Here is a 10898-nt window from a genome sequence, read left to right as displayed (position 1 = left end):
TGGTGGTGGACTTTGGCTGCACATTCTGTCCTGTGGATGTTATAGTTCATCTGGGACAAAAGTAGGGATCTTGGATCTCCAAGGCATGTGGCAGATCATGCCATTACTGAGAAATAACATAGACAGTCTTGAAATAGCCTCATCAGTTCTTCCTCTAAGATATTTCAGAAAAGGAAAGGATATATGATTACCTTTCTTGCTTGTGATCCTATTTTTTTTTTCCTTTTGACCTACGCTTTTTGTAATGCTCCTACAGAATTTAATAGAATTATAAATTATAAAATAATAGGGTTTTTAATTTATTTTTTTTAGACTTGGGCAGATTGTGAAATAGTTTCCATCTTATGAAGCTAAATATTGGGGTTGCTTTCCTCACGGTCATTGCATGGTCAGAGTTGATTTTTTCACCATGATCTCAAGTTCAGTTTCCAATAACCCGTGTGCATTCACAGATCAGAGAATCATAGAATCATAGAATCATAGAAATCTTGGGAATTATCTACCCTGCTTATTCCCTAGACAGAAGCATCTATCTGTGAGTTCATACAACTCTCCGTAACATATAGAAGAGCTGTAATCAGCTATTATTCTAGAATCAGTGATTATAGAACTTTAAACATGAAGTCTATTGGTGCTCCAAGCCATTATTTTGTCAAGCACATGATGCAGTGGTTATATGCTAGCTACTGTTGTTGCATTAGTCAATATTTTAAGGGTACCTAAGAGACATAGAAACTTGGACTGGTCTGTGATGTGCTGAAATGATTGACCTCAATCAATGCAATATCAACGGAATGATGTCCTCGACTCCAGCTTTCACAGAATCTTTCTCTGTGTGCTGGGTTTGCGTGGCAGGATTTTGGCAGTGGGAAGGAGCTACAGGGGTGACTCATGTGAGAAGCTGCTAGAAGCTTCCCTGGCTTCAAGTGGGACCTGTCTCTGGCCAAGGGTGAGCCAATCAGCACCTCTATGAATAACATATTTAAGAAGGGGAAAAAAAAGCTGCACCATGCCAAAAGGCACCAAGAGCCTTTGTACCCCTAAATCAAGACTTGAGCAGTGTGAGATGTGAGAGAAACAACTCTGCAGACAACAAAGTCAGTGAAGAAGGAGGGGAAGGAGGTGCAGGAGGTGCAGGAGCTGATATTCCCCTGTAGACCATGGTGAGGTGGCAGGTGGCCCCTCTGCAGTCCGTGAAGATTAATGGTGGAGCAGTTCATGAAGACCTGCAGCCCGTGAGGGCCTCACACCAGAGGAGGCAACTGCACCCAAGAAGACCGTGACTCCATGGGAAAACCTGTAATGGAGCACTCTGTTGGTGAAGGACTGCAGCCCGCGTGAAAGAAGCATGCTGGAGCAGCTTGTGAAGAGCTGCAGTCCATGGAAAGGACTCATGTTGGAGAATTTTGCAGACAACTGTCTCCCATGGGAAGGGTCTCACATTGTAGCAAGGGAAAAGCATAAGGAGTCTTCTCCCTGAAGAGGAAGGAGCTGCAGAAACAACATGTGTTGAACTGACCACAACCCCCATGCCCTGTCCCCCTGAACTGCTCTGGGGAGAAGGTAGAGAAATCAGGAGCAAAGTTGAGCCCAGGAATAAGGGAAAGGTGGGAGGAAGGTGAATTTTTAAGATCTGGTTTTGTTTCTCATTATTCTTCTCTGATTTGATTGGTAACAAATTAAACTGATTTTTTCCCCAGTCAAGTCTGTTTTCCCCATGACCATAATTGCAGAGAGATCCCTCCCTGTCCTTGTCTAAACCCATGAGCCTTTCATTATATTTCTTCTCCCTATCCCTCTGGGAGAGGGAGTGTGAGAGAGCAGCTGCCTGGTGCTTAGTTGCCAGCTGGGCCTTAACCATGACACTGTGTTATAGAATCATAGAATCATAGAATCATAGAACGGTTAGGGTTGGAAGGGACCTTAAATATCATCTAGTTCCAATCCCCCTGCCATGGACAGGGAAACCCTCCACTACACCAGGTTGCCCAAAGCCTCATCCAATCTGGCCTTGAACACTTCCAGGGATGGGGCATCCACAACTTCTCTGGGCAACCTGTTCCACTGTCTCACCACTCTCAGAGGGAAAAATTTTCTTATATCTAACCTAAATCTGCCCTCTTTCAGTTTAAATCCATTGCCCTTTGTCCTATCACTACACACCCTTGTAAAAAGTCCCTCTCCAGCTTTCCTGTTAGGCCCCCTTTAAGTACTGAAAGACTGCTGTAAGATCGCCTCGGAGACTTCTCTTCTCCAGGCTGAACAGCCCCAACTCTCTCAGCCTGTCTTCATAGAAGAGGCGCTCCAGCCCTCGGATCATCTTTGTGGCCCTCCTCTGGACTCGTTCCAGTAGCTCCGTGCCCTTCTTGTGCTGGGGACTCCAGAGCTGAACACAGTATTCCAGGTGAGGTCTCATGAGAGCAGAGTAGAGAGGTAGAATCACTTACCTTGACCTGCTGGCCACACTCCTTTTGATACAGCTGTCGTGGGTTAGGTTGAAAATCTCCTCCCCCACACAGCCGGTCACTCCCCCTCCCCCACCCCCAGGAATGAGGGAGAGAATTAAAGGATAAACGGGAAACCCGTGGGTTGAGATAAGAATGATTTTAATACAGATGATTTAATACACAGGATAGGTGCTCACCACCCCCTCGTATGCGAAGCCCGTCTCGTCCCGAAGCTGCAATCCCGGCCGAACGTGAGACCCCGAAATTGAGAGGGGCAGAGAGAGAGAGAGAGAGAGAAAAGAAAGAAAAAACAGCAGAGCAACAGCACAGCAAACGCAAAAGAGCAAAAGTGCAAAAGAGCAAAAGCACAAAAGCCCTTCTTCCCGGCTGACCCTCGCTTTTATACTGGGCATGACACTGCATGATATGGAATACTAATTGGCCAGTTTGGCCCTCAGTAAGTTCCACACAAATCACAAGGGGAATCCTGTCCCCCTTGTCCCAGCTATGCTCCCCCCTTATCCTGCCGTGTTTTTGCACTCCGGCACACTGAAAAGTCCTTGGCAGCTTGCTATCAGCGTTCTTCTCAGAGTGAGCCTCTGAGTAAAACCAAAACACGGAGCTCTTCTAGCTGTTAAAAAAAACCTCTGTCCCAGCTAAAACTAGGACAGTATCCACCCCTTATTCCATACCATGCACGTCATGCTCAAAGCTTACATATATACTATTCCCTTAGCCATGAGTCATCCCTCCAAAATGTGTCTTCATCTGTTGTAGTAGTCTCTCAGGGCAGGAAAGATGACGTGGAATTCGCTCAGTCGGTAGCGAATGTAGTCTTTGTTGCGTGTGGCGCTTGGAGCTCGTAGTTGGTGTATCCAGCCGCTGTCTGCAGGTTGAAGATGTTGATCTCAAAGAAGTTGCTGGGTGTTTGGAATCGGTTCTGATTCTGACGAAGTTCATTCTTCATTAACCTGGATGATTCTTAATATAATGACATTAGTACAATGTGACAACCATAGCAATGATGGTATGCAGGGACAGGGTTATTCAGCAATTAATATCACACAATTCAATTCATTTTATCATCTATTTTCACCCAACATCAAATCCCCTTGAGGTACACATCGGACTTCCCCGTCCTTTTGCATCACCCACCAAGTGCACCCAGGTCCCTGAGCAAAAGCAATCCCACGAATAGGTTTACCTTTACCCGAGGCAGGAATAACCCAAACTGTCTTCCCGAGTATATTCCTCACGTGCACTACAGGGACTTTATCTCCTTCTACAATACGTAGAAGTTCTGATTGCGCAGGACCAGCTCGATTGGCAGATCCTCTAGTGTTGACTAACCAGGTGGCTTTTGCTAAATGCGTATCCCAATGTTTGAAGGTTCCAGCACCCATTGCTTTCAGCGTGGTTTTTAGCAATCCATTATATCGTTCAATCTTCCCAGAAGCTGGTGCATGATAGGGGATGTGATATACCCACTCGATGCCATGCTCTTTGGCCCAGGTGTCTATAAGATTGTTACGGAAATGAGTCCCGTTGTCTGACTCAATTCTTTCTGGGGTGCCATGCCGCCACAAGATTTGCTTTTCAAGGCCCAAGATAGTGTTCCGGGCGGTGGCATGGGGCACAGCATAGGTTTCCAGCCATCCAGTGGTCACTTCCACCATTGTAAGCACATAACGCTTGCCACTGCGAGTTTGTGGAAGTGTGACATAGTCAATTTGCCAAGCCTCTCCATATTGATATTTCAACCAACGCCCTCCATACCAAAGAGGTTTTAACCTCTTGGCTTGCTTGATTGCAGCACACGTTTCACATTCATAGATCACCTCGGCAATAGTGTCCATAGTTAGGTCCACCCCTCGATCACGAGCCCATTTGTATGTGGCGTCCCTTCCTTGATGGCCTGAGGAATCATGGGCCCAACGAGCTAGAAATTTTTCACCTTTATGTTACCAGTCCAGATCCACCTGAGCCACTTTAATCTTGGCGGCCTGATCCACCTGTTGATTGTTTTCATGTTCTTCTGTGGCCCGACTCTTGGGTACATGGGCATCTACACGTCGTACTTTTACAATCAGCTTCTCTACTCGAGCAGCAATGTCTTTCCACAACGGGGCAGCCCAGATGGGTTTACCTCTGCGTTGCCAGCTGCTCTGCTTCCATTGCCGTAGCCATCCCCACACGGCATTTGCTACCATCCAAGAGTCGGTATAGAGATAGAGCATTGGCCACTTTTCTCGTTCAGCGATGTCTAAAGCCAGTTGGATGGCTTTCACCTCTGCGAACTGGCTTGATTCGCCTTCTCCTTCGGTAGCTTCTGTGACCCGTTGGGTAGGACTCCATACAGCAGCTTTCCATTTTCGATGTTTTTCTACAAGGCGACAGGATCCGTCGGTAAACAGAGCGTATTTCTTCTCATTGTCTGATAGTTCTTTATAAGGTGGAGCCTCCTCAGCACGTGTCACCTTCTCCTCCTCTGGTGACATTCCAAAGTCTTTACCTTCAGCCCAGTTAGTGATCACTTCCAAAATTCCTGGGTGATTGAGGTTTCATATCCGAGCTCTTTGTGTGATCAGCACGATCCACTTGCTCCATGTGGCATCAGTTGCGTGGTGTGTAGACGGGGCGCTCCCTTTGAACATCCAGCCAAGCACTGGCAAACAGGGTGCCAGGAGCAACTGTGCTTCCGTACCAATCACTTCAGAAGCAGCTCGGACTCCTTCATATGCTGCCAATATCTCTTTTTCAGTTGGAGTATAGTTGGTTTCGGATCCTTTGTATCCTCGACCCCAAAACCCAAGAGGTCGACCTCGCGTCTCCCTTGGCACTTTTTGCCAGAGACTCCAGGTAGGACCATTCTCCCCGGCTGCAGTGCAGAGCACGTTTTTGACATCTTGTCCTGTCCGGACTGGTCCCAGGGCTACCGCATGGACTATTTCTTGTTTAATTTGTTCGAAGGCTTGTTTTTGCTCTGGGCCCCATTCAAAATTATTCTTCTTTCGGGTTATTTGGTAGAGGGGTTTTACAATCTGGCTGTAGTCGGGAATATGCATTCGCCAGAAACCCACAATGCCTAAGAAAGCTTGTGCTTCCTTTTTGTTGGTTGGTGGGGACATAGCTGTTATTTTATTGATCACGTCCATCGGAATCTGACGACGCCCATCTTGCCATTTTATTCCCAAAAACTGAATCTCCTGGGCAGGTCCCTTGACTTTACTCTGTTTTATGGCAAAGCCTGCTTTCAGAAGGATTTGGATTATCTTTTCACCTTTCTCAAAAACTTCTTCTGCTGTGTTGCCCCATACAATGATGTCATCAATGTATTGCAAATGTTCTGGGGCATCACCCTGTTCCAGTGTGGTCTGGATCAGTCCATGGCAAATAGTGGGGCTGTGTTTCCACCCCTGGGGCAGTCGATTCCAGGTATACTGGATGCCCCTCCAAGTGAAAGAAAACTGTGGCCTGCATTCTGGTGCCAAAGGAATTGAGAAAAACGCATTAGCGATATCAATTGTAGCATACTACCTGGCTGTCTTTGACTCCAGTTCATACTGAAGTTCCAGCATATCTGGCACAGAAGCACTCAATGGTGGTGTAACTTCATTCAAGCCACGATAGTCTACCGTCAGCCTCCACTCGCCATTGGACTTACGTACAGGCCATATAGGGCTGTTAAAAGGGGAGCGGGTCTTTTGTGATGACTCCTTGACTCTCCAGTTGACGAATCAACTTATGGATAGGAATTACAGAGTCTCGGTTGGTACGATATTGCCGTCGGTGCACTGTTGTATTAGCAATTGGCACCTGTTGTTCTTCGACCCTCAGTAACCCCACAGCAGAAGGGTCCGTTGAGAGACCAGGCAAAGTAGACAGCTGTCTGCCTTCTTCTGTCTCTACTGCAGCTATGCCAAAAGCCCACCAATACCCTTTTGGGTCTTTGAAATACCCTCTCTTAAGATAATCTATGCCAAGGATGCACGGGGCTTCTGGGCCAGTTACAATAGGGTGTTTTTGCCACTGCTCTCCAGTTAGGCTCACTTCAGCCTCTAACACAGTCAGTTGTTGAGACCCCCCTGTCACTCCAGAAATAGAGATGGATTCTGCCCCTCTGAAGTTCGATGGTATCAAGGTGCATTGGGCACCAGTATCCACTAGAGCCTTATACTTTCTGGGGTATGATGTGCCAGGCCACCGAATCCACACAGTCCAGTAAACTCAATTATCCCTCTCCTCCACCTGGCTGGAGGCAGGGCCCCTCTAATGCCTGTTATCATATTCATCAGAGGAATCAGCAGGATTAGAGTCAGGGTGGCTAGGAGGATCAGCCCTCCCATTTTGACTAGTGGACTGCTCACTGTAGACTGGGGCAACAGCTGTCCTGGAGGAACTGGAGAAAGTTCTAGTTCTGTTGGTTCTTCCTCCCAACTGGCGTACCCTGGCCTCTAAAGCGGAGGTGGGTTTTCCATCCCACCTTCTCATGTCTTCTCCATGATCACGGAGGTAGAACCACAGCTCACCCCGTGATCTGTACCGTCTCTCTTGTCTCTCTCGAGGAGGGTAACGCCTGGTTCTGACAGCTGAAATTCTAGAACGTTCAGGTGGTGGGAAATCTACTTTTTCTCTTCATTCTCGGACCTCCTCAGACAGCTTTTCCACAGCCGCAGCACAGGTTCGTATAGAAGTATTATTATCATAGCGTCGGAGGTAGGTGACCAGATTACCTACGGATAGTGGTGCTTCATCGTCCCCGAAGTCCATTATTGCCAATGAGGTGGAATATGCTGCTGGCGCACTCCATATAATCTTCTGCCACATTGGTCGTGTGCACCAGACGTCATCTGGATCTTCGAGTCTTGGTCCGCTTCTCGAGTCAAGATAAATCAACTCTCGCACAGCCAGTTCTCTCAGATACTGAACAGCTTTTTCTATGTTGGTCCACTTGCTTACATTACATGGCACCTCGTCCTTGTAGGGATACCTTTTCTTTATAGCTGCCAGGAGCTGTCTCCAGAGGCTGCGGACTTGTGTCTGCCTTCCAATCTCTTTATCAATGCCTCCATCCATGGCAAGGGCTCCCAGCTGCCTGGCTTCATTACCATCTAACTCCAGACTATTGGCTCCCATGTCCCAGCATCTGAGCAACCAAGAGACAATGGGCTCACCTTTAAGACGGTCATAATCTTTTCAAATATCTCACAGCTCGCTCATTTTTAGAGATCTGGTGGTTATTGTCTCATCTATGATGTCACTTCTCCTCCATTGAGATTTTCTGGGGTGAAACAGAACGCTCCCGCTTCATTTCTCGTGATGGCCCTGGTTGCTCTTCATCATCATCATCCTCTCCTCTGCGTTCTGACTTTCGCACACATTTCCTCGGTTGCTCTTCCTCCAATCGTTGTGATGGCCCTGGTTGCTCTTCTTTGTCTGGTTGCTCTGATAGCCCTGGTTGCTCTTCCTCATTTGGTTGTTGTGATGGCCCTGATTGCTCTTCTTCATCTTCTAACTTTTGTATACATTTTCTTTTCCTTACGGGGGCAACTGATACTGTTGTAGTCTGAGTAGCTATAGTGCTTGTCATGGGAGTTGAGATGGCAAGCACAATAACCCGAGAAATAAATTGATATACACCCCTAAATGGCCGATTGATTTTGAATATATAAATAATTAAACATATGTTCATGAGACCTTGTAGGACAATCAAACCGGTTAAATTATTCCAATGATGTTCGGCATTATCAAAATCAACGTAAGCTTTTGTGAATGAAAAGTCACCGGTATAACTGGCGATGATATCCGCCAGGTGACGCTCAAAATTAATAAACGAGCTCCACATCACCATCCCCCTCTGCACCGCCGAATACAAAGACTGAGCCAGTCCCAGCACCAATGATCTTATCAGAGTTACACCGTACAGTATAGCAAGACCCTTAATTACCGATAACATACATTTCATGCCGGTCCAACACCCAGAGCCAGAAAACCGCATAAACATTCCGCCTAACATCATATAGGGTAAATAAGGCAATAAATTATAAATGTCCGGTAACATGTATGCAAACATAACAAACAGCATTCCAGCCAGCAACATCGTTATCTCAACCCCTTCGAGCCCCACGTTGGGCGCCAATTAAGACTGTCGTGGGTTAGGTTGAAAACCTCCTCCCCCACACAGCCGGTCACTCCCCCTCCCCCACCCCCAGGAATGTGGGAGAGAATTAAAGGATAAACGGGAAACCAGTGGGTTGAGATAAGAATGATTTTAATACAGATGATTTAATACACAGGATAGGTGCTCACCACCCCCTCGTATGCGAAGCCTGTCTCGTCCCGAAGCTGCAATCCCGGCCGAACGTGAGACCCCGAAATTGAGAGGGGCAGAGAGAGAGAGAGAGAAAGAGAAAAGAAAGAAAAAACAGCAGAGCAACAGCACAGCAAGCGCAAAAGAGCAAAAGCGCAAAAGAGCCAAAGCACAAAAGCCCTTCTTCCCGGCTGACCCTCGCTTTTATACTGGGCATGACGCTGCATGATATGGAATACTAATTGGCCAGTTTGGCCCTCAGTCTTAAGTTCCACACAAATCACAAGGGGAATCCTGTCCCCCTTGTCCCAGCTGTGCTCCCCTCTTATCCCGCCGTGCTTCTGCACTCCGGCACACTGAAAAGTCCTTGGCAGCTTGTTATCAGTGTTCTTCTCAGAGTGAGCCTCTGAGTAAAACCAAAACACGGAGCTCTTCTAGCTGTTACAAAAAACCTCTGTCCCAGCTAAAACTAGGACAACAGCCCAGGATATGGTTGGCTTTCTGGGCTGCAAGTGCACATTGCCGGCTCATGTGGAGCTTCTCATCCACCAGCACTCCCAAGTTCTTTTCCTCAGGGCTGCTCTCAGTCCATTCTCTGCCCAGCCTGTACTTGTGCATGGGATTGCCCCGACCCGCGTGCAGGACCTTGCACTTGGCCTTGTTGAACTTCATGATGTTCTCACAGGCCCATCTCTCTAGCATGTCAAGGTCCCTCTCGATGGCATCCCTTCCCTCCATCGTGTCCACAACACCACACAACTTGGTGTAATCTGCAAACTTGCTGAGGGTGCACTCAATCCCACTCTTCATGTCTCCAGCAAAGATGTTAAATAACACTGGTCCCAGTACCGACCCCTGAGGAACACCACTCGTCACTGGCCTCCACGTGGACATTGAACAGTTGACCACAACTCTTTGAGTGTGACCATCCAGCCAATTCCAATCTATAGAATTTTTTCTTGTTCCCCTTGATGTCCCTGGCCAGATTTAATTCTATCAGGGCTTTAGCTTTCCTAACCTGATCTCTGGTTGCTTGGACAATTGCTCTGTATTCTTCCCAGGCTACCTGTCCTTGCTTTCACCCTCTATAGGCCTTCTTTTTGTGCCCAAGTTGGTCCAGGAGCTCCTTGTTCATCCATGCAGGCCTCCTGGTGTTCCTACCAGACTTTCTCTTTGTTGGGATGCACCACTCCTGAGCTTGGAGGAGGTGATCCTTGAATATTTACCAGCTTTCTTGTGCCCCTCTTCCCTCCTCGGCTTCATCCCATTGTACTCTAGCGAGGAGATCCCTGAAGAGGCCAAATCCCCATTTCTGCTCTCCTGAATTCCAGGGTAGTGAGCCTGCTATGCACCCTACTTGTTTCTCTAAGTATCTTGAATTCCATCATTTCATGATCACTGCAGCCAAGGCTGTCTTTGAGCATCACGTTCCCCACCATCCCTTCATTGTTGGTGAGAACAAGGTCCAGCAAAGCACCTCTCTTCGGTGGTTCCTCTACCACTTGGAGAAGGAAGTTATCATCCATGCATTCCAGGAACCTCCTGGATTGCCTAGCCCTGCTGTGTTGTCCTTCCAACAGATATCGGTTGATATCACCCATGAGGACCAGGGCTCGTGAACGTGAGGCAGTTCCTATCTGTCTGTAGAGGGCCTCATCCACCCAGTCCTCCTGGTCAGGTGGTCTGTAGCAGACCCCTACTACTACGTCCCCTGTCCCTGCTCTCCCTTTGATTCTAACCCATAAGGTCTCAGATGGGACCTCATTCATCCCCAGGTGCAGCTCCATGTACTCCAACTGGTCTTTGACATAGAGGGCAACCCCTCCTCCTCTTCTTCCCTGCCTATCCTTCCTAAAGAGCCTGTATCCTTCTATTCTGACACTCCAGTCATAGGATTCATCCCACCACGTCTCCGTGATGCCAATAAGATCGTATTCCAACAGGTGCACACACACTTCTAACTCCTCTTGCTTATTCCCCATGCTGTGCGCATTGGCATAAAGGCATTTAAGTTGGGCCCCAGATGAATCTGACTTCCTGGCTGGAGCAGCTAGAATTCCCTTCTTCTGTTCTTCAGGTACTTCCAGCATATCTTTATCATTCTTGATGTCACCTCCCTTCCACTTTGAATCTAGTTTAAA

The sequence above is a fragment of the Tauraco erythrolophus genome, chromosome Z (genome assembly GCF_009769465.1).
Source record: "Tauraco erythrolophus isolate bTauEry1 chromosome Z, bTauEry1.pri, whole genome shotgun sequence".
Classification (NCBI taxonomy): Eukaryota; Metazoa; Chordata; class Aves; order Musophagiformes; family Musophagidae; genus Tauraco; species Tauraco erythrolophus.
This window is presented reverse-complemented; position numbering follows the sequence as displayed.